Raw genomic sequence first — 27,544 nt, forward strand, 5'->3', positions numbered from 1 at the left:
GGCTCACACCTGTTTGAGGAACTGTGACATACAATTCATCGCCCAGTCTGTCAGCAATGTTCTGGGGAATCCTACCTGGAAAAATAAGTGTATAAGTTCTCCAGCTATAACCTTCGCTGATGCTGTTCGGAGGGGAATGGCCCAAGGAAACTGCATAGCTTAATATACCATAACTAGAATATACTAATGGCTCCAGGCTCTTTTCTCTAAGGGCCTCACAATGTCCACTGCTACCTGATTCAGGGGTTCAGATATTATTGGTAGGGAAATCAAGGGGATCCTGGTTGGCATGCCCATGGCCATCTTCTGACACACCGGGCAAGACCTACAAAAATCTTTCACCGCCTGGGCTATGCCGGCCAATAAAAATGCTCTGTCAAGTGGGAGAGGCTAGCATTGCTGCCTAAGTGTCCAGCTATTGGGGTGTCAGAGCGAGGGACAACATAATGCTCTCAGAAATGTTAGGGATTATCAACTGCTTTCTTTTTGCCTGCTGTTCTGACTCAGGGATTATTCAGTAAACAAGGTCATCAATGACTTCACAAAATGAATACCCTTCTTCTTCGCTTTTATTCCCTGTCTCAGCTTCCAGCCTCTGTTTTAATTCACAAATTACTCCATCTGCTTTTTATTCTTCCCTGAAATGGGGTAGCTTCTGCAGTATCTCCAGCCCAAGCCCTGCGGTCTCCCTGTCTTTCCCAGGAGGGTATTCCCTCTTGCATCAACTTTCTGACTTTTAGCAAAAAATGACATCTTGCACCCTTGTCAGCACGGTTTTCGAAAGGGTCAATCTACCGTGAGCCTTTTGTTATCTTTGTTTGATACACTTTAACGTGGGATTGACTCTAATATTGATTTCATATTGGTTTTTTTGGACATAGCAGTGTTCGATACTATAGATCACCAGATTCTAAATTTCTGGTTTACAGTCAATTGGTATTTCAGCTATAGTTCTGAAATGGTTTTCTTCTTTTCTTTCTAATAGATCACAACAAATCAATATCAATAATCATTCCTCAGATCATTATACTATTTCTTCTGGGGTGCCACATGGATCAGCTTTGTCTCCAATTCTCTTTAATATCTATTTACTCCCTCTCTGCCATATCCTTTCAGCTCTGAACATTCAATTCAAAATTTATGCAGACGACATTCAGTTTTTAGTTCCCTATAACAATTCTTGGTCATCCACTCTTTCCATGGTCACATTATATCTGAATACCATTAGTACTTGGCTCTCGCACAATAGGCTAAAACTAAATCCAGCTAAAATGGAACTGGTCTATGTCACTTCAGTTCTAGGAATAACAATAAATTCTGATTTATCGATGAAAAATCAAATATCCGCTCTCACAAAAAAAATCTTTCTTTAAACTTCATCTTTTAAAAAGACTGCGTCCACTACTGTTCACTCGAGACTTCCATACCGTTCTGCAAGCCCTGATTTTTTCAGGGTTGGACTACTGCAACGCACTCTACCTAGGATTACCGGATACTACAATTCACTCACTACAATTAGTTCAAAATGCAGCCGCTCGTGTTCTTTCTGGTTCTTCCCGCAGAAATCATATCACACCTATTCTATATTCCTTTCATTGGCTTCCAGTAAAATTTAGAGTACTCTACAAAATTCTCTCCATTATCCAGTCTCTTATACACAATCCTGCCTGTACGTGGCTTTGTACAACTCTAAGAATATATAAACCAGCAAGACATTTAAGATCCTTATCAGATAATTTGTTAGACCTACCATCAGTAAAGTGCTAGACGAGTTTACTCGTAAAAGAGCATTTTCAGTGGCAGCTCCTTTCCTTTGGAATTCCTTACCTGACTTACTCCTGCTGAAGGGGGATATGATAGAGGTCTTTAAGATCATGAGAGGTCTTGAACGAGTAGATGTGAATTGGTTATTTACACTTTCGAATAATAGAAGGACTAGGGGGCATTCCATGAAGTTAGCAAGTAGCACATTTAAGACTAATTGGAGAAAATTCTTTTTCACTCAATGCACAATAAAGCTCTGGAATTTGTTGCTAGAGGCTGTGGTTAGTGCAGTTAGTGTAGCTGGGTTCAAAAAAGGTTTGGATAAGTTCTTGGAGGAGAAGTCCATCAACTGCTATCAATTAAGATTACTTAGGGAATAGCCACTGTTATTAATTGTATCAGTAGCATGGGATCTTCTTAGAGTTTGGGTAATTGCCAGGTTCTTGTGGCCTGGTTTGGCCTCTGTTGGAAACAAGATGCTGGGCTTGATGGACCCTTGGTCTGATCCAGAATGGCAATTTCTTATGTTCCTATGTTCTTATGTTCTCATAACACACACTAAAGAATTTAACAAAGCATTAAAAACCCATCTATTTTAGCAAGCTTTTCAATATCTAATAAGACAATAGCTATTAGCTCGTTATCCTCATTGATCCATACTGTCACCTTATACTGCCAGTACTTTTCTTTGCCCTTTTCCTCCTTCCCCTCCCTTGGCTTACCTAACATTTTTGATTGCGGTTTATTAAGGCACTTATGTTAATGTTTTTTGAGTTGATAACTGTTAGTATTTTCTTGATGGCTATTTTTAGATTTTATAAATTTTATGTTTGTTGTTTTTAAATTATGTTTGTTTTATTGTGAACCGTTTAGATCAAATATTATTTTTTTAAAAGCGGTATACAAATGATTTTTAAATAAATAAATAAATACTCTTTCGGGGTGCCTTCCCTGGATTCTGAGACCTGGCTGGGACATGGACCCGTGGCTCCTCTACTATATCCATGTTTACAAACGGGAAAATGTCCACAATGTCTCTCAAGCCTTCTTTTTTGGGGTGATCCTGAGTAGAGTTGGGATTGGCCCTTGTGGCCACCCAAATGTCCTGCTCCTGTAGCTGCTCCCCCAATCCTTCCCAGTCTCTTACTAGGATCAATAGGAAAGGTAGTCTCTTGACTACCACTAACTTCAGGTTCATCTCCTTCCCTCCCCAGGCTAGGGAGACCTCTAGGGAGGTGTAGATTTGAGTGTCCCCATGCACACACCTGACTCGGGTACTTTCCTTTACTCTTTAGCTGGAGCCTATGAGCCTCAGGTTCCTTTCCATGGGGCCTGAAATCAATGACTGGTTACTTCAAGTATCTAAGATCGCTTCTACATGAGTGCCCTTCACCCGTACTTCCTTTACATATCTCGTTTCTTGTGACCCTTCTCACGTCTCCCCAACTTTTGAAGGAGCAGTCCATATAGGGGCAATCCCTTTTAAAGTGGCCCTCCTCTCCACAGGTAAAACACCATAGAGGACCCCACACCGGTTGCATGGCAGACTTCTCCAACCTCCCCAGGGGCATCCTCCCCTCAGTTCTCCCCGACCCTGGGCCTGAATTCACCTCGCCTGGGTTTTTCCTCGTGGGAGGGGACTCTCTCTAGTTCACTTCCATGCCTACAGCGCCTTCCCTGGGAGTTCCCCGGGTCCTACCTTCCCTGATCGGCCACCTGTCGGTTACCGCCACCTCCTCAGTGTCCAGAAACTGTTCGCTGTACCTTACGACCTCCCCTAAATCTCAGAGTCCTTGGCATCCCACCCAGGTTCTCATGGGAGGGGGTAATATACTCATGTATTGCTCCAACACTATTGCCCCTACCACCTCCTCACTAGTCTGTACTGCTGGGTGCAGCCATCGGGTCGCTAAATCCTTGAGCTTCTGCACCGTCGCTTGGGGTCTCTCCCCTTTCCCGACCCTGAAAGTCCAGAAACGTTTTCGGTGGACTTCAGGGATTAAACCCAACTGATCTACAAAGGAGGCCTTCACGTCCTCTTAGTCCATTGCCTGGTCTTTATCCAGGGCACTATAGGCTGCCTGGGCCTCCCTGGTCAACTGTGGGGCTAATCTGACCACTCACTGCTCCTTCGGCTACCCAGCTATCTCGGCAACCCTTTCATAGTGACCAGGAAAGCCTCAGGATTATCTTTGGGTCCCAGCTTAGAGAGGTTGAGGCCCCTTAATGATCCCACTAGTTCCTTCTTGGTCTCCCTGAGTGCACCTTTCAGGTCTCCCACCTCGTCTGAAAGAAACAACCACTGTTGTCATATCAATGTTCCAGTCTTTTTCGCCTATTCTTCCTCAAGTCTTAGGAGCGGTAGCTTCTGTTCATTCTGCCACTGCAGGGTCACCTGGAGGAGCTGGTGCATGGTTTCTTGCTGTTTCTGCATCTACTCAATCATCCACTTCAGCATATTTTCGGTCTCCATTCCGGTGGTACTTTCAGGAAACAAACAAAAAGAAAAAAAAATGCAGCCTCTCACAAGTCCAACTTCCAATTCCCACCCACCCCCACCCCCCAACCACTCCTTACTAGAGCTTAGTTTAATTCTGCCTGGTAACACAAATTCAGCTGCTCCCTTTTCCACTCTGTACCCGGTTATCCTCCCCTCAGAGCTCAGGTAATTATCTTCCCTTCTCTTGAGAGGAGGTGTTGCTGGTATCAGGAAGGTTCAGGCTGACCACTGCAATCTCTCTGGGTTGTCCTGTCACAATCCCACTGCCAGGTGGAATTCTGCTGCTTGTACTTCCCCAGGTTAGTCCTTGCTGCAGTATCCCTGTGCCACACAAAACCTGGATATGGCTTGAAGCAGAGTTGAGTCTGGACATATACAGATTAAATGCACAACTGTTCAGTAAGGCTGTGGTTTTTACCCAGCACAGCTGCTTCCCCAAATAGAATCCAATAAGGTGGTGCCCATCCCGGCACTTTAGCTACAACAGCAAAGGCTTTAAACTCAGTTCCCTAAACCTTTACTTCTCCTGGCACAATGGTTTCTCCACAATACAGTTCAGTCAGGCTGTGCCTGTCCCAGCACTACAGCCTATTACAGCAAAGGCTATAAAAGCAGTTCCTTAAAGCTGTGCTTGCCCTGGCACAACTGTTCCTTCAAAATGCAGTTCAGTCAGGCTGTGCCTAACTTCAGAGTTCAACCTCAGTCACAAACATTCTGAAATTCCCCTTCCCCAGTTCAATGCTTCTCCAGAGCAGAGGGGGATTGCCACCTCCCCCTTCTGTAGGAAAACCGAAAGCTCATGTTTTAAACTCATGTATCTCAGCATTTTCCTACTCTACCCACTACAATCCAAGGGGAAATTACTCTATCATCTATTACCAGCTGCTTCCTCTGCTGCTATCTCCCTTCTTCTGGTTTTCCCACCAGCTTTGTATATCGGGTTGCTCTCTTCTAATCAGGTTACCACCTGGTTTCTGATCTTGTGCAACTTCCTGGTTTCTGAGCTCCGCAGTCTTCTGGGAGATGTAGTCAGCCCCTCCCCACAAGAGCTTCTGCCTACAGTGGCTTTCTCCTGCACTCTATTCCCTTTTAGCCTCAGTAATGGGATGTACCTCTCATTATACTATATTTTCTCAGAACATATATAAAATGATCATTATGTATTATGCACCTTTGGTTTGCTTCTTGTTATTCGCAATAGATTTGACTTTAATTTATACCCTATTTTCACAATGTCCCATTGGTTATCCTCCTTCCACCATGTTTCTGAAATACCTATAATGTCTGTATTCTTATATAATGCCATACATTTTAACTCACCAAACTTACTATTCAGAGTTCTGGCATTCGCATACAGAAATTTTAAAGCATTTTATAAAATGTGTACTTTAATTTTTCTTTGTATTAACAACCTTCTTATTAGCAAATGATACAGGAAGTGTAGAGACATTCATATCTGTGTGCTGTTTGTCTACATTCATCTGAGCTGGTTCAGCCTTAACCATAGCTTCTGTACTGGGATATTCTAATTTCCCTATTTTGCAAATATCCTTGGAAAATACCCTCCCTGTGAATCAAATGCTTCTGAACAACTATCAGCTTTCCCCCATGGTCTAGTTTAAAAGCTGCTCTATCTCCTTTTTAAAAGTGCCAGCAGCATAGTTCCCCACTGGTTAAGGTGGAGTCCTTCCCGTCAGAATAACCTCTCCCTTCCCCAGACGGTTCCTCAGTTCCTATCAAATCTAAAGTCCTCTTCCTTGCACCATTGTCTCATCCACCCATTGAGACTCTGGAGCTCAGTCTGCCTCTAGAGTCCTGGTGTGAAATGGATAACAGTTCTGAGACTGCAACCCTGGAGATTCTAAAATTTCAATATCCTACCTAAGAGCCTAAATTTACCCTCTAGTACTTCCCTCCTGCACCTTCCTTTGTCATTGGTACCACATACATCACAATAGCTGGCTCCTGCCTGGCATTCTCTAAAATCTTAGCTAGGTGGTGCATGAGGTCTACTAGTTTTACATCAGGCAGGAAAATTACAAACAGGCTGATACAGTACAGTGCATTTGGACGCACGTTTTCGACGCGTTAGCTTTACCCCTTATTCAGTAAGGGGTAATAGGATGTCGAAAATGCGCGTCCAACACCCCCGAGACTAATAGCGCCCGCAACATGCAAATACATGTTGATGGCCCTATTAGTCATTCCCACGCGATACAGTAAGTAAAATGTGCAGCCAAGTCACACATTTTACTTTAAGAAATTAGTGCCTACCCAAAGGTAGGCGTTAACGTCTGCCGGTGCCGGGGAAGTGCACAGAAAAGCAGTAAAAACTGCTTTTCTGTGCACCCTCCGACTTAATATCATGGTGATATTAAGTCGGAGGCCCCAAAAGTTAAAAAAAAAGTTAAAAATTTAAAAAAAAAAAAATTTAAATGGGCCCGCAGCTCGCGGGTTGAAAACCGGACGCTCAATTTTGCCAGCGTCCGGTTTCTGAACCCATGGCTGTCAGCGGGTTTGAGAACCGACGCCGGCAAAATTGAGCGTCGGCTGTCAAACTCACTGACAGCCCCCGCTTCTGTCAAAAAAGAGGCTCTAGGGACGCACTAGTGTCCCTAGCACCTCTTTTTACCGTGAGCCCTAATTTAAATAAATTAAGTTACTGAATCGCGCACACAGGAGAGTGGCCTGTGCACGCGCCGGGAGAACGGGCACTCGCCCGCTTTCCCATGTGGTTTACTGTATCGGCCTGAAAGTGATCCCAATGCCCAGTAGCCACCCAGCTAACTAAATTCCTAATGATTGAATCATCAACTACAATGGCCATCCTAACCCTTCCTCCTGGGTACATGCCCCAGTAAACACATCCTCAGTGAAAGAGGATAAAGCATCACTTGGAGGGAGGTCCTAGCTATAGGATCACTTCCTGCCACACCAAGGTAATGGCCTCCTATTTGGTGACCTTGCTTTTCCTTAGCAGCACAAGGGCTGCCTGATTGGATCTGGGACCACTGTATTATATCTCTGAAGGTCTCCTTTAAATAACTCTTTGCCTCGACTTCTCCAGGTCAGTGATTGAAGTTGTTCTCTGAAAGCCAGGAGCTCTTTGTGCTGGGTGTACATATACAACCTTTTACTAACAACTAGATAATCATACATATACCATCCTTTGCAAAAGACTGGATAACTCCCATCTTACTGTTGGACCTCGGTTTGCATCTTTTAATTGTTGAGGTGCTAAGGTTTTAAAAGTTGAATAAGGAGTGGATATGTCTCTCAATTTAAGGGTTTTTAAATTTGACTATGGATTTTACATTTTTTATGTGTCTTTTAAATCAAAGGATGTCAATATTCAGTAAGCCAGCTGGTGCCAATAAAGCTGGCTAAATATAAATGGCCAAAACGAGCCAGAATTTTTAAACCTAAAAAGACTTGTCCATCTAAGTCTAAATATTCTGGTATAACCAGCTAGAAATATACAGGGTCATTCATCAAAATGCGTTAGGGCCCTAACACCTGCGATAGCGCTGTAATGCATGCTTTAATTATCACAGCGTATGCTGTGTATGCAAACTTGCAAAATGTATTCAGGTGGGCCGATTTTGGGAGGAGTAAATGAAAATGAGATGTGGTAAAGCTGCGTGTGATTTTTTGCAAATTCTGTTTTAGGCAAGGTGGGGGGAGAGAGAGGGCACCCCTGGGGTGGCACACATATTAGTCAACTATTTATATCACTGTAGGAGGGACAGCTAGTAACTCAAGGTGAGGTTTTGGTGGTGTCTAAGGTTTGGGGGCAGTTTTACATGCACAATCCTAGGTACAAAAGAACAGTACACATCAGTGAAGGTTTGATGTAATTTGGAGTGAGGAAAGGTACACAAAGATGAGATTCGTGCAATGTACTCTTGCCCTAGCTTGATAGCAGCTAGGAAGAGAGTGCATCAAACTAGGTCGAGAGTACAATGAAGGAATCTCATCTTTGTGTACCTTTCCTCACTTCAAATCACATCAAATCTTCACTGATGTGTACTGTGCGGTTCGTACCTATGATTATGCATGTAAAACTGCCCCCAAACCCTAGACACCAGCAAAACCTCACCTTGAATTACTAGCTGACCCTCCAACAGTGATATAGTTTACTTATATGAGAGCCTTATAAAGAGTCTCTCTCTCTCTCTCCCCCCCCCCCCCCCCCCAATTAGGCCTGAAAATTTATAGCAAAATGATGAATCTAGACCATTGACAGCTAACCAGCTATAGTTCAAATATATCCAGGTATCCGGATAACATAAATATCCAGCTAACTAGCATTATTCAAAATGTAGATGGATATCTATGTTATTCGGCTATTGTTTGAATATTGTTAGTTAGCCAGATAGCATAGATATCTGTCTATAGTTTGAATATCGCTAATTAACTGGATAACTTATTATTCATGTGGCAAAGCTGGCACAGAACCTTGCCCTCTATTGGCTGTGCAGGCATATTCCAAAATCGCTGATAGAAACAGGAAGGAGAATTTCCTTAAGGAGGAAAAGTTGCTGCTGACAAAGCTGATTCTGGCCTATGTGGAAACCTTCTATCCTCCAACCTTATGGGCCAGAGGGGGCAACTTTATGGCCAGGATGACTCTGTGAACCACCATCCAGAGGCCTTTCAATAGGTAAGACTACAGTGTATATAGGGGTTATTGTATTCATCATGGGGTGAAGATTGGGTGGCATTTATAGACGCTCTGTAGTATAGAAATTACAAGCTATTGGTCCTCAGAACAATGGGATTGCTGACTGTAGTGCTGGTGTTGGCAGTGACTCCCATTTTAGGAGCTGTGGCATCAATGGGAAGGCACTCAGGGTTAGATGGGTCACAGTATAATCACGGTTCTGTCATCGCCATGCCCCCAACATGAGTATCTTAGATCAAAAGCATATCTGCTGGTAAATGGGTGTTGAGGTGCATACTTGATTTTCACATGGCAGCATCTCCAACTTGCTGATCAGATTTGGCAGCACAGTGTGCATTAGGTGAGGGTTGGGCTTAAGGTAAGATTTGTACTTGATCTGCATATAGAAACAGACAACACATGTACCCTTTGTCCAGTAGCTGTCCAGAATATCTCACAACTTGTTAAAGATTGTCCTAGCTAGGGGTTACTTTAAGAAGTTGTGAAGAGGAGGATTGGTTCCCAGTGGTGTCTGAGAAGCTGCTTGAGGGAGGAGTGCAATGGGAGAGTGATAGTTGGAGGTGGATTGAATGTGCCCACAGTGATGAACAGTGAGGGACTATTTCAAAAAGTTCATATAAGATGATATTTCCTCCAGGCCAACAGCCTTGCTCTAAGATGTGGAGGAATTAAAAACCAATTTGCAGCAAATATGGAGGCTGGAGCCTGGCCTACTCTAGCAAGTCTGTGAGAAACTGCAAGAAGCAGAGGGTAAGTGATGGCATGTTTCAGTGGATCTATTAGTATATAACTAAATCTTTCTAAATGAAGACTTTTTTAATGGCGTGTCCAACTAGCACTTTATGACATTATACATGGTACAGCATTCCCATATATTATAGATCCACATATATATGTTTGAAGAATATCTTGACTACTCAGCAAAGGTACAACTTGTGATGCAGACAGTAATAAACATGTGCACAAGTACAAGTATTAGCTGACATCAGAAATAAAGCTAAACATTCAGCTTTAGGAGCACCCATACAAAGCTTTAGGTTTCTACAACATACCAATTACAATTATATGTGTCCTCTTAGCCATTATCAGTGGTTGGCCAGCTTATTTCACGAACATTTCTGTTTTTGGCTCCTTTTTGTCATTCAGTCAGGGGCGGATTGGCCTATCGGGGGATCGGGCATCCCCCGGTGGGCCGATCGCTCCAGTCACGTGGTCTGCCGTGCACGGCCATGACAGAGCCGCGCTCGGCAGACCACGTGACGTGTCCTGGGCCGGCCTGGGCGGCGAATACCCGGGCCGGTCTGACATCGTGAGTCCGCCGCTGCATTCAGAGTTCACATTTTTGGCCCTATTTATCCTACCTTTCATCATCCTACCAAGTTGACACCAAAACTTTCAAAAAAGAATTAAAAACCTGGCTCTTTACCAGAGCTTTTTCAGAAGATCTTAACTATCAACACCAACAAATTCCCAACCAGACAACTCCAAAGAAAACAAAGACACCATCCTATCAACTTATGACAGACTAATCAAACCATGAACTCTACAACAGACATCTAAGAACTTTTCCCTATATAATCTAACCCTCTATTACCCCCCATTGCTACCCAACTTTATCTTTAAATTGTATTTGTTAAAACTCTAATATTACTCTCCTAATGTAAACCGTTATGATGGCAAAACCGAATATACGGTATACAAAACATGTTAAATCAAAATAAATAAATAAATACCTTCTCTATGACCATAGCTATGTACACTTAGTCCCAACTTTCAGAACTGCTCTCATCTGCTCATTTACACATGTATATTGGCATATGTAAATTTGCGACTGCATTTTATAAGCAGCATGGAAAGTTTATAAAATACAAGTGCATGTGCATGCGCTACTGCTCGCTATTGTAAAAATCACGAGCCACAAATTCGGACTTATCTAAATAAATGCCGAATTATCTGGTTAAGTAGCAGCACATTGCTGGAGAAGTCCAAAAGCGCTACATAGATGGACATGTAGTGCTTTTCAGACTTATCTGGCTATGTAGGCCTGCTGGTACATAGTCAGATAAATCGGAATATAGCCAGATAAGTGCCACTACTTATCTGAATAAAATTAGCTTTGTTTAAGTAGCAGGAAAGGTGCTCCTTAACTGAATAAATTGGAAATTAGTCGGCTACGTGTGTGCAACTCATATAGCCACGTATTTGTACTTCCAGATGTTCAAGTATATGCGTGTAGATTTTTAGCACGTTAACTTGATGCTTTTACCCCCTCCCCCCATAAGTAGACTTTTACATGAATAAATCTGGGTATTTTTTAATATGCATATAGCAATGAAATAACCAGTTTTTCCATTTAGTCTGCCAGTTTACCCAGTCCATTTGTAGTATGTGAAGACCCTCCTGGCTGTTCAGTCTGAAGTCCCCTCATTGTACCCAGACCCTCTACCCAGTCATTTTTTCACTTGAACAATTTTTACGATCACTTACTTACACCAGATATTGAGCAGAAGTAAATATGCACAAGTAAAAGACATACACGCATCACTTTGGCAGGTTTTAAAAAAGCAACTTAATTGCATAAATGTTGGCATGCCCCTTTCTGTCACACTTGCGGACCCAGATTCATGCATGTAAGTTGCAGTTTTGAAAATAGCAGGTATTCACATATGTGCTATTTTATGCATGCAAGAGCTAATTTTTACACACACGTTTGAAAATTCACCTGAATAGTTGTAGCTGGATTCTCACCACTTGCATGTAATTTTTGATGCTTTTCTTTTATGCAGCAAATCTGTTAGTGTACATCACTATATTGCCAATGGCTAGAAACTTATATGCTATATGGTGAATTATGGGCAACTTTCACTAACTATTTCTGCCTTACTGGGAAAGGTAACTGCCAATTCACTGTCATGTGCATTGTACTGATTAATGAGCTTCCTTGGGCACACACAGTTTATTTAAGCATACTCTCAACAGAGTCTGTGCAAACTCTGAAAATTATAGGATTAGGCACACATAGAGGGTTCCTATAAATGTTTTACCTTCTTTGGCAAAGATGTTATAATACCTTCACTGTATTTATATTCAAATGACAGGGCCTCAGTTGTAGTGTTCACCACATGTTTATAGTGTGCAACACTGTATGCAAGGTTCTGTAATGACTGTTGGTAATTTTTTTTGTTCCATCTCATTCAGGAAGTACCACACCAATTCCAGAGCAGGAAGGGACAGCAATGGGGCAACTATCCCAGGAAGGGGTGAGGAGGGAAAAAGTGCAGAAGCAACAAGAATAGCCCCCTCAAGAAGGCCAGCCTCCTGAAAGGGTCCAGCTTCCCAGAAGATGGCAACCAGTGCCCCAGAGAGAACAAGAGCAGGAGGCCCTGGACCAACTCCAGCAACTACGCCACAGATATACTATGCCGATACAGGAAGTGATGGGCTGGTGAGTCCACCACAGAGCCCTAAACGTGGATATGTGTGTCATCAGGGTAGAGGAACAGGCCATCAGCAGCTCACTATAGCAGCTGGTAGCCCATATCTCTGCCCTTCCGACCCACTCCCTATGAACATATAACTGGGCAGAGAAAGGCCAGAGAAATGGCTGTATTTTGTATATAGTAACAATGTTTAGTTACATTTTAAAAAGTTTTGTTCATACTTTGCCTGTTTTGTCTCTTTATTTGTAAGTTATGTAAAGAAAACTACTTTAAGGTCAAACATATTTACAATCAGTTCAGTAGTCATCAACCTTGTATAGGATCAATACCCAATCATGTTGACATGAGAGACCATCAAATATTATTCCTCAACCGCATTAACTACTGCTGGGAAATCCTTTCATCATCAGTCTCTCTCTTTTGTTATTTTTTTTATCTTTGCATATAAAATCTTAAATATAGAACTTATCTTCTTTAGTACAGGTGATCATGTTCCGCAAAGCACAGAGGGAGAAATAGATTAAGAAAACCAGCCATTAAGGAGAAATATTGGATATTTAGATAGATCTAAGTGAAGTAATAGATTGGTTTGAAATCATCTGATACTATAGGATTCAAGAACGTGGTGTTAGGTGGCATATAGGGTTTGGCCAAAATGAACATTAGTCAAGATGATCATTTTTATATTGTTTGTGATTTCTGTTGCAGAAAAAAAGGATGCTTTTCTAAGTAGAGACTAGTTCCCTTGTTGCAGGGTTGACTGGTCATGATCATCTGTACTAAAGAAGATAAGTTCTATATTTAAGATTTTATGTGCGAAGATAAAAAATAGCAAAGAAAGAGACTGATGATGAAAGGGTTTCCCAGCAGTGGTTAATGCTGTTGAGGTGTAATATTTGATAGTCTTACATATCAACATGAATGGGTATTGATCCTATTACAAGGCTGATGACTGTTGAACTGATTGTCTCTTTGCCATTAGAAGCTATTCATGATAGACATATACAGCAAAACTTTATCATTCCTACATTTGACATGATGAAAGTCTCCACCATTCAGAGTCACTTCCTATCCTACTGAAAATTTGTACAAGAAGTGGGGTCAAGAGGAGGTTCAACATGAGAAAGATGTGGAGTCAGCTAGCAGCAAACTTTAAGTGAACAGATTTCCTAGGATTAGGAGAGAAGAATCAGGAAGAATCCAAAAAATCACTACACTTAAACAGGTCTGGTTCATGCCACATGCCACATCTCTGTATCCAAAACCTCCACTCAACCCAGTGTCGACCCTTAGTAACGTGAAAAGACAAGATACCTCAAAAAGACTTTTTCACAATACTCATTAACATTGTTTACCTTTCTAATTAAATACATTTATTAAAGTGAGAGATGGTGGTTTCATATTTTAGCAAATACTGGTACCATATGGGTTACCTTTGCCATTTTTGTATTAAATAATCATTAACCACCACCAACCACCTTGTTTTATCAATAACAACAGTGTCAAGAGTATTGTATAAAAAATTATTATATTATTTTTGTTATCATTTTTTTCTATTTTTTACTTGCAATTAAAATATTTTAAAGCTTCTTACTATTTGCAAAATCTTATGAAGAAATTGTAGAAACTTGAATAAAAAGTCTTTCACCAATAGAGCTAACTCCTTAGAAAATAATGCCAGAGTTTAAACTTGATTGATACAGTCAAGAAAGTTTCATGAGAATTTTAAACTTGAAAAAGAATTTTGGAAAGAAATTTCAAAGATGTACTTAGCTGGTAAATCCCATCCCGTCGTGGCCGCATTTTCAAGCGAGTCCTTCCTCAGGGAATCAAATTTATCTTCTTCACCTAAAAACTGGCTCCGTATAATTTCTTCATTGGGAAGTTTAGAAATTTGATGGTTTGGTAAAAGTGTGCCACGCTAAGGCCTAGGCAAACACGTATAATAGCACATTGTTTGTTCGGGGGTTTGATACGCATCAAAGAATAATATGTTTGAAGTCTCTCATGGCCACTCACCCGAGCATGGAAAATGAAAAGTTTATTGTACAATTTTTGTTTTGGGGCCCTGATTTGCCACATTCAGAATAGCTCCACATTACATAAGCAAAGGCAAGACAACCTTTTTGTAAGGGTCAAGTATATGTATAACCGAGAATAGCCACTGCCATTAGCAATGGTAACATGGAATAGACTTTTTTTGGGTACTTGCCAGGTTTTTATGGCCTGGATTGGCCACTGATGGAAACAGGATGCTGGGCTTGATGGACCCTTGGTCTGACCCAGTATGGCATTTTCTTATGTTCTTATGTTCTTAAGATGTAGAAATTGGATGCTTCCTCACATTTGTCTCTGATTGCATTTCTGCTATTAGAGATTACAGGGGCAAGTGTACGAAGGCTTCATCATCAAATATCCATTGGATGTAACAATACCTAGTGTTACCTGTGCAGTTCTGATATTCTCCCCATGCTATGTCTATGAAATCTGAAACCACCCTTTCTTCTTATTTTGAAACAAATCTGCACATGTTGGTTTCACCCATGCTTTGACATAGTCTGGAAATTATCATGATGCAACAAAAATATACACCTTTCTACATCTTGCATATTACCTTCCATCTGCTGGATGACAGGTACTTCCATGTGAAAGTATTAGATCACATGTAAAGTATTTCACACATTGCAAAGCTATTGATCCATGAGCTGGATGACAGATTTATTATGCTTGGTGCCTACCCTCTAGCACAGACACCAAGAAGGAGCATAAGGGCCTTTTTTTGTATTTACTAGGGATGTACATTCAGCAACCATTCATTTATTCATTTCACCATTATGCACGTACCTCAAAGTATGTGCATAAGTGGTTATGGGTGTAACTCTTGCATGCTTGTACTTTGTGGTAACAGCAAAATGAATGAACAAATGACCGCTGAATGCACACATCCCTAGTATTTACATGGAGATCAATATTCAAAAGCTGTTTAGATGGATAACTCACAAGTTATCCATCTAAATGGCAAGTTTTGCCAATTCGGCCACTTATTTGGCTAAGTAATTGTCCAGCTATAATTTAACATGCAAATAGGAGGAATGCTGCTCTCCAATTATTATCCACACACAAAGAAAGAGAGCAGAAAAAAATCATACAGTCCAAAGATTCGTAGTGTTGCAAAATAGGAAATTGACTTCCTTGCTTTTATTTTTTCACTAGCCGTTAAGCCCGTAACAACGGGCTCGGTCCGTTTCCTTCCCACTCCCTCCCCCTCATTCTCCCTCCTCCTTCACTCTCTCCCCCCTCCCTCTCACTTCCCTCTCTCTCACCTTCCCCCTCCCTCTCCTCTCCTCCCTCTCCCCTTCCCTCCCTCCCTCCCTCTCACCCCCTCACCTTCCCTCCCTCCCTCCCTCTCTCTCACCCCCTCACCTTCCCACCTTCCCTCTCTCTCACCCCCTCACCTTCCCACCTTCCCTCCCTCCCTCCCTCTCTCACCCCCTCACCTTCCCTCCCTCCCTCCCTCTCTCACCCCCTCACCTTCCCACCTTCCTCCCTCCCTCTCTCACCCCCTCCCCACCTTCCCTCCCTCCCTCACCCCTCCCCACCTTCCCTCCCTCTCTCACCCCCTCCCTCTCTCACCTCCCTCTCCCTCTCTCACACCTCCCTCCCCCTCTCTCTCACCTCTCTCTCTCTCACACCTCCCTCTCTCACACCTCCCTCCCCCCTCTCTCTCACCTCCCTCTCTCTCACCTTCCCCTCCCTCTCCTCAGTCACTCCCCCTCTCTCAATCCCCTCCCCTTTAAGATCATCCACAACCGGCAGATCTCGGGGGGGGGGGGGTGTCCCTCCCACGCGCGCAGCGCCGCTACTTCTCCTCCCGCTCCTGCCGGCAGATCTCGGGGGGCTGTCACTCCCGCGCACGCGCGGCGCCGCTGCTTCTCCTCCCGCTCCTGCCGGCAGATCTCGGGGGGCTGTCACTCCCGCGCGTGCGCGGCGCCGCTGCTTCTCCTCCCGCTCCTGCCGGCAGATCTCGGGGGGCTGTCACTCCCGCGCGCGGCGCCACTGCTTCTCCTCCCGCTCCTGCTCCTCCCACTCCTGCTTCGCGGCCGCCGCCACTCCTGCGGCCCCACCGCCATTTTTTCGTCGCTGCTGCCGCCGCTACTGCTCCTCCCGCTCCTGCGGCCCCACCGCCATTTTTTTTTTCGGGCACGCACGGTTCTGACCGACGTGCTCGCCCGCACATGCGCGGTAGAGCTGCTCTCTACTGCGCATTTGCGGGCCGTCGGTCAGAGCCCATTTATAAGGTAGATAAGTGGCTACTCCAGAAGCTCAATGCGATATACCATAGTTTTCAAAACTTCCTATTTTGCAACACTACGAATCTTTGGACTATATGATTTTTTCCAGCTATAATTTAGCCATATGAAAACGGTGTTTCTGGGAGCGGTTTAGTTATCTGGCTAACAGTAAGTAAGTAGCACGTTATCCAGCCTTGTGTGGCTGGATAATGTGCTACTTATCTGGATTTCTTCAAAGATATCCAGTAAATAGTGATGTCAGAATGTTAAAAAAACAAATCTACGGCCCTATTCTCTCCTTTACCCAACATAATGCAATAGATGCCCTGTTGGGCCAATCTCCCCATCCCCCAAAACTTACTACATTAATTTAAAACGTAGCCATTAATTTAAAACATAGCCATATTACCCCCATCTCCATTGACATAAAGTTTGTGAAAATTGTAGCCTTCTTTCTTTCCCCCCCCTCCCCACAGAACCAATATGCCCAGCCACACATAACCTCTTCCCCCCGGGCACCCCCATATTCCTCACTCCGATAGCCAAAATAATCCGAACTGGGAGCGAGGTTTAAACTCTCCTGCTCGCTCCAGAGCTGCTTGTGACAGAGGTAGCACTAGAAGCATAAACTACACTCAGTCTATGCTTTCAGCGCTAGAAATATAAGCAAAATTAGATTATACTTCTAGTGTTGGAAGCATAAACTGAGTTTAGTTTACGCTTCTAGTACTAGACGTTTCAGAAGCAGTTTTAAATATAACCAGCTAAGTGTCTTAACCAACGAAAAACTATTTAACCATTAAGAGCAGTACTCGAATTTTCAATTTCCAATCGGATAAAACTTATACAGCTATATGGTCACTATTTATCTGGTCTTTAACTCATCAAAAAAGAAATAACCATTTATTTTTAAAAGTTAATTGGCTGTATTCTTGTCTGCTTTCCTGAGCTTGGCAGCATGGCAGAATGGGGAGGAAATCAGCATTAGACCTTTATATTTTCATTCTGACAGCTTGCTGGTGATACAGTTTTATAACTTGAAGATACATGTGGAATAGCAGAGTTGGAAAACCACGATTAAATCGGCATCATCCCTGCATGGTTACTTTTTACATAGCCTTACACAGTTAATACTTATAATTCATTACCTAGAAATGTTCTTTAATTAAGGTTTGTCTAAGAGATAGGGCAGCAGCATGTATGTGTTTTGTATGTTTGGTACAGATTCAGAATTTTCTGCATTCTCATCCTTTAGTGCTGGGATTCCTCGTACTGTAAATATGTTATGGAGAACACAGCAGGCCATTCAAATGTGACAGACTTTGTCTGGGCTATATAGTAACACTCCTCCCGTCTCATTCAAATATCTAAAGTGCGCCTTCAAAATATCAAGGTTTCGCTCTATGATCGACCTGGTGTGTTGAGACCTATTGGTCATTTCTTCTTGAAGAGTTTCTGGATGACTGGGGTTAACAGCCAAAAGCCCGATATTCAAAATATACTTAGCCGGATAACTCCTATTTTTCCTGCTAATTAGCAACTTCTGAATAACTGGCTAGGTTTAGTGCCTGCCACTTAGCCAGATAAGTCATTTATCCAGCTAAGGCAGGGGTGGGGAATAGGTGTAACTGGGAGGAGCTAAATATCCATCTAAAGCCTAGATACATCATTTTGAGATAAATATAGCAAGAATAGCGCCCACAATAAAAAAAAAAGGGACGTGATCAAACAGGCTTTTATCGCATTTTGGGCTGTTGCTGGTTAGAGAGAGAGAGAGAAAGACTCTGTAGAGGCTTATAATTTAATAATTAACTATTTATACCACTGTAAGAGGGGGCACTAGTAACTCGGGGTGAGGTTTGTGGGTGGAGTGGGTTTCCTGGGGGCAATTTTACATGCACAGTCATACATATGAACAGCACAGTTTCCATCAGTGAAGATTTAATGTGATTTGGAGTCCATGTTAAACTGCCCCCCAAAACCAAACTCACCCCACAAACCTTACCCCGAGTTCTTAATGCCCCCTCTTACAGTGGAATAAAAAATTCACAAATCAGTGGCCCTCCACAGAAGCTCTCTCTCTCTCTCTCTCTCTCTGTCTATCCCTCTCCCTCTCTCGAAACAGGATTTGTGATATCTTCTAAAGGATATCTGGGTAAGTAGCTCTTCCTCAGTGTTTGGGCAGGACAATCCCAGTGAATCGGTTATACACTTCTGCCAGCAGATGGAGATAGGCAAAAGCTGACATCACGGCCATATGGTCCTGTCCCAACATCAGCCCGCCAGTATTTTCCATCTCCAGCAGATGGTGGTCATGTATTTCCCTTCGGGGGATTGCCTGTGAGTAAGAAAAAAAGTAAGAAGTTTGAAAGGGACATCAGAAAGACGAGATGTATATATAGCATCGCTTGCCTCCTGAGGTAATACCGAGCGGTCCCTCCCTCAGTAAAGTGCTTTCATTCTGGTAGCCTTGAGTGGCATGGACCTAAATTCTAATTTGCAGTTGCAGGCTGAGAAAGGCTTGGCGGTAAATTCTTTAGCCCTCTCTCCTCATAGCCAGAACCCATTCCTGCTCTCAGCCAATGAGGGCTGAGCTCAGGTAAAAGTTTTTTACTTAAAAAAAATTAGCAAAAGGAAGAAAGCTTCTCCCTTTTTAGCACATGATAGGCTGTGAGATAATTTTGTGCATTTTTTGCTGTGGCTGTCAGTGCATGCCTGCATGTCCGTTCTCCTCTGTGCATCCCGTTGGAGCATTCTTCCTTCTGGACGCACATCTTGTGCGTCCAGCTTAGGCATGTCCCTTAGTGTCAGTACTGGGTGCCTAGTTTGAGTGTCTAGTTGGTTGAGTGGCCTAGGCATGTGTGCTTGGACACACATTTTTGTGCATCTGTTTTGGGAGCAGCTGATACACGAGGGTACTTTAGGTGCAAGCTTTTTCCAGTCTGCACACTTATAACCCTGGCACCCATGGTAAAGAAACCTAAATACTTAGGGGTAGATTTCATAAACTTGCGCAAACGCGTACTTTTGTTCGCGCACCAGGCGCGAACAAGAGTACGCGGGATTTCAATAGATACACACGTAGCCGCGCATATCCATTAAAATCCGGGGTCGGCGCGCGCAAGGCTGCCCAAAATCTGAGCGGCCTTGGAGGGAACTTTCCTTCCGCCTTCCCCCACCTTCCCCTCCCTTCCCCTACCTAACCCACCCCCCTGGCCCTATCTACCCCCCCCCTACCTCTATCTACCCCCCCCCCCCACCTCTGTCACAAAAGTTACGCCTGCTCAAGGCAGGCGTAACTTTGCACGCACCGGGCCGGCTGCCGCGCACCATGTTCCGGTCCGGAGGCTGCAGCCACGCCCCCGGAACGCCCCCAGGCCAAAACCATGCCCGCAGCGCCACCCCTGGATGACGTGCCGACCGCTTCACACCCCCCGACATGCCCTTGATGACGCGCGGATCTCGACATGCCCCCTGTCATGCCCCCCCCCCCAGGAAAGCCCCGGGACTTACGCGCGTCCCAGGGCTTTGCGAGCGCCGGAAGCCTATGCAACATAGGTTCGGCGCGTGCATGGGGTGTTTGGGCCAGGCTTTCGGGGGGTATGCGTGTATCCCTTTGAAAATCTGGCCCTTAGCTATTTGTGCTGCATGCAACATCAGGGCCATTCAGCCGGAGTTTTCTTTAAGCCTGTATCAGTGCTGCCTAGATGCTCGGACAGATTTACCGCCTTCTGATTTTGCCGGCAATAGTCCATTTCCTCAATCTGAGGGGAGTGGAAACAAGGGTGACACAATGGGGGTGTCCCCTCCCTTGATTAATTCTCAGACCAAGTCATCAGGGAACACTGGCTCTCAGGATGTCTGGTTTGGGCCTATGGGGCCTGGAATGGACCTATCCTCCTTTTCCTGGGCGGAATTCTTCCAGGGATTGCAGACATTTCTACAGGGCTGGATTTTTGAATTGGCAGTACCTACTAAGGTAGGTCCATGTGCTCCGATTGCTTCTCTACCTGTCTCTACAGTTGAGTGCCGTGGCGCAGTGCAGTTTGACAATGCAGGTGGATCAAGATGATACCAATGATGAAGGTGGTGGCTCTCCTGGTGAGGAAGGGCATATTCCCCAGATTTGGAACCATATAGAATTGTTGTTCATTTCTTTCATCGAGATGAGTTGCCGAGCTTGATCTCTCAGACCTTGAAGACCTCAGAGTGGCTGGGACTGACTCCTTGTGGATGCAGAAGAATGATCCCATTTTGGTTATCCTATGAAATGCTTCTTGTTTCTTTCCTCTCCTGGATGCAATCCAGGAGTTGATTGATCTGACATGGAGCGCACCAGAGGCATCCTTTAAAGGAGGACACATCTTGGTGGTTATACCCCTTGGATCTACAGGCCAGATACCAGTTGCGTTTCCCTAAGGTGGATAACTTGGTATGTTCTGTCATGAAATGTACCACCATCCCAGTAGAAAGAGGTCCGGCACTGAAGAATCCACAGGATAGAAGGATTGAGCCTATCCTAAAGCCTTCCATTCAGGTGGCGACAATGAACTTAAAAATGTATTCTTGTTGCACCTTGGTAGCTCAGGCTACCTTGTTTCTTTGTCAAGAATCTGGTCGCCCCATGTCCAATCTTGGATCTGTGGTAGAATCGGAGGTCACCTTCTTAGCTGATGCAAGCTGTGACTTGGTTTGCACAGCCACTAGAGGAGCTGCTTTGGTTTTTGTGGCCAGGCAGCAGCTGTGGCTGTGCCACTGGTCAGCAGATACTATTTCAAAGTCCAATCTTCTTCAAGGGCTCGCTTTTGTTTGGCAGTGAATTGGAAAAAATGGCAAGTAAATGGGGAGAGAACCAGGTCCCTCGATTGCCAGAGGACAAGAAACCCGTTGTGCAATCTTTTCAGGTGAATGGTTGCTCTCGAGACTACCAGAGGTTTTGGCCTTATAGAGGAGGTTCTTTCAAGAGGTTGCATCGTTTCCACTGGTCTGAAGTCCTTTAACCCCTGAGGGCCTCGAAAGGATGCAAGCTCCAGAAATGTAGCTCCTCAGTCTTCCCAATGAAGGTTTGCTGACTCGCCTGTTGGCACAGGAGATAGGTGGCCATCTATCCTGTTTTTATCACAGGTGGGACCAGATTACTGCAGATCAGTAATTGGTTCTTGAAGTGGTTCAGGATGGGTATGCTCTAGAATTTCTTCTCATTCCTCAGGATGCGTTTATGTTCTCTCCATACAACTCCCTTAGAAGAGGGTAGAAGTGGAAGCAACATTACAAAGGATGTTGCACCTGAAAGAGGTGTTTCCCTTTCCTGAATTGCAGTGAAATACAGGCCATTATTCCATTTATTTTGTCATGCTCAAGAAGGAAGGGTCGTTTCAGCCCCTACTGGCTCTCAGGGGCATCAACCAACATTGACAAGTCACGTATTTCAGAATGGAAATGGTGCACTTTATCTTAATGGAAGTACAAGCAGGGCAGTACCTCACATCTCTGGATCTGACAGAAGCTTGTCTGCATATTCCCATCCATCAGGAACATCAGCGGTTCCTCCAGTTTGCGGTTCTGGATTATCATTACCAGTTTCAGGCCTTGCCTTTCAGGCTAGCCATGCTGCCCAGGATCTTTTCCAAGGTCATTGTGGTGGTAGCGGCAGCCCTCAGCAAGGAGGGTATTCTAGTTCACCTCTATCTGGATAGCTGGTTAATTCAGGCCAAGAATATGAAAGAGAGTCTTCACACTTCCCGCAGGGTGGTTTCATTGCTACTAAAACTAGGCTGGGTGGTGAATCTCCACCAGTCATCAACCCACGCACGCAACCTGTCATCAACGAAACACATCCCTAATCTCCTTCGAATCGACGTCTTCTCTAGAAATAGAAAACATCCTTAAGAAACTTAAACCCTCTTCACACCCGTCAGACCACATACCGTCCAACCTGCTCTTTACCATCCCAAACATCATTGCTAAGCCATTAGCAGACGTCATAAACTGCTCACTAACTCAAGGTCATGTTCCAGACCAACTCAAGCTGGCAATGCTTAAACCTCTTTTAAAAAAAACCAACCTTTCACCATCTGACCCAGCCAACTTCCACCCCATAGCGAATCTGCCGATGATCGCTAAACTCTTGGAGAAGGTCGTAAACAAACAACTATCTGAATACCTCAAAAAAAATGATATTCTCGCCCCAACACAATTTGGCTTCCGCAAGGCACTAAACACGGAATCATTACTATCTTCTCTCTCAGACACCATCCTCCTAAACTTGGAAAAAGAACAACCATACCTACTCGCTCTTCTGGATCTATCCGCAGCTTTCGACACCGTGAACCACACGATCTTACTACAGCGACTTGCAGACATTGGCATCAAAGGATCTGCTTTCAACTGGTTCAAATCCTTCCTTGAAAACAGGTTTTACAAGGTGAGGATCAACAATAAAGAATCACACCCAGTCAGATCCAACAAGGGGGGTCCCCCAAGGATCATCCCTTTCACCCACTCTATTCAACATCTACCTCCTTCCGCTCTGCCATTTACTCACCAACCTCAAGTTAACTCACTTCCTATATGCGGACGACATCCAGATCCTCATCCCGATCACAGAGTCTCTTCACAAAACCTGGTCCTACTGGAATAGCTGCCTTCTAGCAATCAACTGACTTCTTACTAGCCTCAACCTCATCCTCAATACCAACAAGATCCTTCTAATAGCTCAGGACAACAACAGCATTCTCCTCAACTCCTTACCCAACTAACCAAAATATCAATCAATCATGCATCACAGGTGAGAGACTTGGGTGTTCTGCTCGATAACCAACTCAACCTAAAAAAATTCGTAAATAGCACCACCAAAGAATGCTTTTTCAAATTGCAGGTACTAAGAAAACTAAAACCACTCCTACACCTCCGAGACTTCTGCTTGGTGCTACAATCTATCATCTTACCTAAAGTGGATTACTGCAACTCCCTCCTTCTGGGTCTACCCGCCAACACAATTAAACCACTACAGATGGTCCAGAACACTACTGCCAGGATTCTCACAAACGCCAACAAAAGGGAACACATCACCCCTGTCCTGCAGAACCTTCACTGGTTACCAATCAAATTCAGGATTCTCTTTAAAGCCCTCATGATGATCCACAAGGCTCTGCATAATATCTCCCCCCTTAATCTAACCTTCCAACTACAGCCACACATCTCAAACAGACCCATCAGAAGAGCATACAAGGACACGCTGTATACCCCTCCGGCTAAAACCTCTTTAAGGAGGCGCGCCCTTTCCACAGCTGGTCCTCCCCTTTGGAATTCGCTCCCGCCGGACCTCCGCCAAAAACCCTGCCCTCTGGTTTTCAAAAGAAATTGAAAACATGGCTCTTCAGCCAGGCCTTCCCGGAGAGATAACTCCTCTCACTAAGGCTCCCCTGGTTCATGTCAACTATAGACTAGATTCACGACTCTAAGCCCTCTTATCCATACCGGCACTCCACATATCCCCCAGATCTTGGACTACTCCGGGAGACAATGACTACAGGAATTCCCAATCTAACCGCAGACCGTCACACAGCTACAAGTCACTTAGTCCCTCTATGACTCCTTTTAAGTTAAACGCCTCAATGCACTCTGTAATCTTCCTCCCTCTTATCCTGCCCACTGCTAAGATAGTTCTCTCCTTGCATCCATCAGTTACGCCTCCTTTCCCGTCCCATTGGCATTTTCCTTAACCTGCCCACTTGCTAAGTTAGTTCTCTCCTGTTATCCATCAGTCACCCCTCCTTTCCCGTCCCGATGGCATCTTCCTAAAGATTATTTAGAAGCTCCATTAGGCATAGCCCTTTGTTGCTATTGTTTATTGTTTATTATCATTGTTACTGTTATTATTATTATTACTTTATTTTTACTATTTTACATCTAGTATTATTATATTGTTATACTATAGTGTATTCCTAATGTTCCACATGTCCTTTGTTTCCGCATGTTCATTGTAACTCATGTTTCATTGTATCTGCCCTCCGGCGACAGTTCAGTTTCATGTAAACCGGTGCGATATGTATCCTATACAGGAACATCGGTATATAAAAATTAAAAATAAATAAATAAATAAGACTTATCCAGCTATCTCACTTATCCAAATATGTAGCGCTTTTTAAGACTTATCCGGATAAGTAATGGACATCTGCTATGCATGCATATTTGTGCTCCTAATTTTAAGCATTTATACAAGGAAATGTCAGCTTTTATGCATGCAAATTATTACATTTTATAATATACATGTGTGAAGGAAATTACCAGTTTTACCAATTATTCCACCAGTTTGCCCAATTTATCTCTTGGTCATCAAGAACCCCTGGGTTCTTTAGCCTGCACCCCCCCCCCCCCCCCCAGTTTACCCAGTCCCCTCATCCAGTCAGTATTTGCCTATAAAGAATTATATTCTGACTTACACCTGATAATTAGCAAGTGTACATATGTGCAAGTAACAGCTATATGCACGCTACGTTCGCAGGTTTTAAAATAGCACCTTATACGTGTAAATGTTGTTCCTGCCTTGGAACACCCTGGCCTGCCACAGCCCACCCTTTTTTAATATGAGCAAATATATTTACGCACCATTATTTGTGTGTGTATGTTTGAGGTTTATAAAATAGCACTTGTGCGAATATGCACTACTTGCAGGTGCATGTGTTCATTTTTACCGCATGCAACTCTTTTAAAATTCACCTTCAAGAGTGTTATGTGGTATTAAGCATTTATTAGAACAGTCCAACTTTTGCCTAGTAGTGCTAACATCTATTCTACTAGTAACTGATTATTGTAACGCTATTTATCTTGGCTTCCCGACAGAAGTATTGAATCCTCTTTAGCTTCTTTAGAATGCAGCTGCCCGATTAATCTCTGCTCAGAATCATCGAGAACAGATTACACCAGTCCTTGTTGAGTTGTACTGGTTGCCAGCTTGTTACTGTATTTTATATAAGATCTGTTCTATAGTGTTTAAATTAATCAGTAGTGATTCTCCCCCTTGGTCTAATGCCCTGTTGAAGTTGCATTATCCAACGCGGAGTTTGAGGTCTTCTCAGAGAGGTCTATTGGACATTCTGTCTATGAAACAAGCTCATTTTGCAGAAACAAGAGATTGCATTTTCAGCAGCTCCTCCTATAGTATGGAACTCCTTTCCAGCAGAAATGTGTTTAATAGACTACTTTAAGTCTTTTAAAGTGATGCTAAAAACATTCTTTTTTAAGCAAGCATATTTACAGTATGATCTTTTTTAAGTGCTTCTCTACTACTGATGCCTTCTTGACAAGTTGATTCACTACTGGTGCTTTTTTGACAAATTGAATAATGCACTTTTTTGGTGCTATTTATTGTTTTGTGACATAACATTTTAGGCAATCCAGTTGTGTCAATTTTGTGTTGTTGAGTAATGATTTGATTTAGTTGTCTGGGTTTATTATGTATGTTTCATGTTCATCACTTAAAGCATTTGCATTAGCCATTAATACATTTAAATAAAGATAATGATAAAGGTTACCGCTTTTCTTCATTTCTTTCCTCTAGCCATTAGGAATCTTCTATGTATTTCTCATGTCCTTTTGCATTTCATTGCCGTAATTGTCCTCACCACCACCTGCGGGAGGGTATTCCATGCATCCGCCATTCTTTCCATGAATAAATATTTCTAACACTGTTCCCAAGTCTACCCCTTTGGAGTTTCAGATCATGACTCCTAATTCTACAGCTTCCTTTCCATCAGAAAATATATGATTCTTGTGCATCATTTATGTCTTTAAAGTATTTAAAAGTCTGCATCATTTCTCCCATCTCTCCCCTTCTCCAGGGTATATATATTTATGTCTTCTAGCCTCATTTCATGTCTTTTGATGCAGACCCTATGCCATTTTGGTTGCCTTTCTCTGGACTGTTTCCATCCTTTCTCTATCCTTTTTTAGATACAGTTTCTAGAACTCAACAGAGTACTCCGGGTGAGGCCTCATCACAGACCTATACAGGGGCATTATCACCTCTTTTTTCCTGCTGGTTAATCCTCTCGCTATATGCAATCCAGCATGCTTCTGGCCTTAGCCACTGCATCGCACATTGCTTTGCTGCTTTCAGATTATCACACACTATCATCCTATGTCACCCTCCTGATCTGTGCACATCAGTCTCTTGCCCACCATCTCTTGCATGACTCTGTATTTATTGGCATCATAACCTAGCTGCCAGACCTTGAAACTCTTCAAGTTTTCATAGATCACTTTCATTCACTTTATTCCTTTAGGGATGTCCACTTTGTTGCAAATATGAGTGTCATCCACAAAACGACACACCTTTTCTTCTAATTCCATTACAAGATCATTCACAATGTTGAACAGAATAGGTCTCAGATCCAATCCTTGAGGCCTTCCACTTAAAACCATTCTTTCTTCAGGTTAGGTTCCATTTACCATTACGTGCTATTTGTCATTGAACCAATTTGTAATCCATCCTTCCACTCCAACGCTTCTGGTTGGCACCCTAGCAGTGCATGTTAAGTGATACTTCTACCTCAGAAGACTGTACTGTGAATGTCCTTTAAAGTAAAATCTGTTATTATAAATGCTTAATTTTTAAATTGTATGTAGGGGAGGAAGGGGCAAAAGGCTGTAAGACTCACCTAGAGCCGGTGTGCACAAGTTGCTTCTGCTCCAAATGGAGCAGTAAGCAACAAAACAAACAAAAAAAAAGGTAGTAGAACAGGTTTAGGGGGAGGGAGTATGAGTATGGGGGTAGGGAAATTCCCTCCGAGTCAGCTCCTTAATTGGAGCGGACTCTGAGGGAACTGGGAGAGGCCCGCTCATCGCCGCGCGTACCTTTCTA

At 43.4% G+C, this 27,544-nt stretch overlaps 1 protein-coding gene and 1 long non-coding RNA gene across 2 annotated transcripts in view; both read left to right on the plus strand.

Moving 5' to 3' along the window:
* MEIS2 (Meis homeobox 2) overlaps window positions 1–27,544 on the plus strand; it is a 680,512-nt gene that overhangs the window by 521,664 nt on the left and 131,304 nt on the right. The gene's annotated exons all lie outside the window — the stretch shown is intronic.
* LOC115090743 lies at window positions 8,560–12,547 on the plus strand. The gene is made up of 3 exons (XR_003856491.1): window positions 8,560–8,927; window positions 9,586–9,698; window positions 12,147–12,547. It is a non-coding gene; the product is annotated as an uncharacterized LOC115090743 (long non-coding RNA).

This window comes from Rhinatrema bivittatum, chromosome 4 (assembly GCF_901001135.1).
Source record: "Rhinatrema bivittatum chromosome 4, aRhiBiv1.1, whole genome shotgun sequence".
Classification (NCBI taxonomy): Eukaryota; Metazoa; Chordata; class Amphibia; order Gymnophiona; family Rhinatrematidae; genus Rhinatrema; species Rhinatrema bivittatum.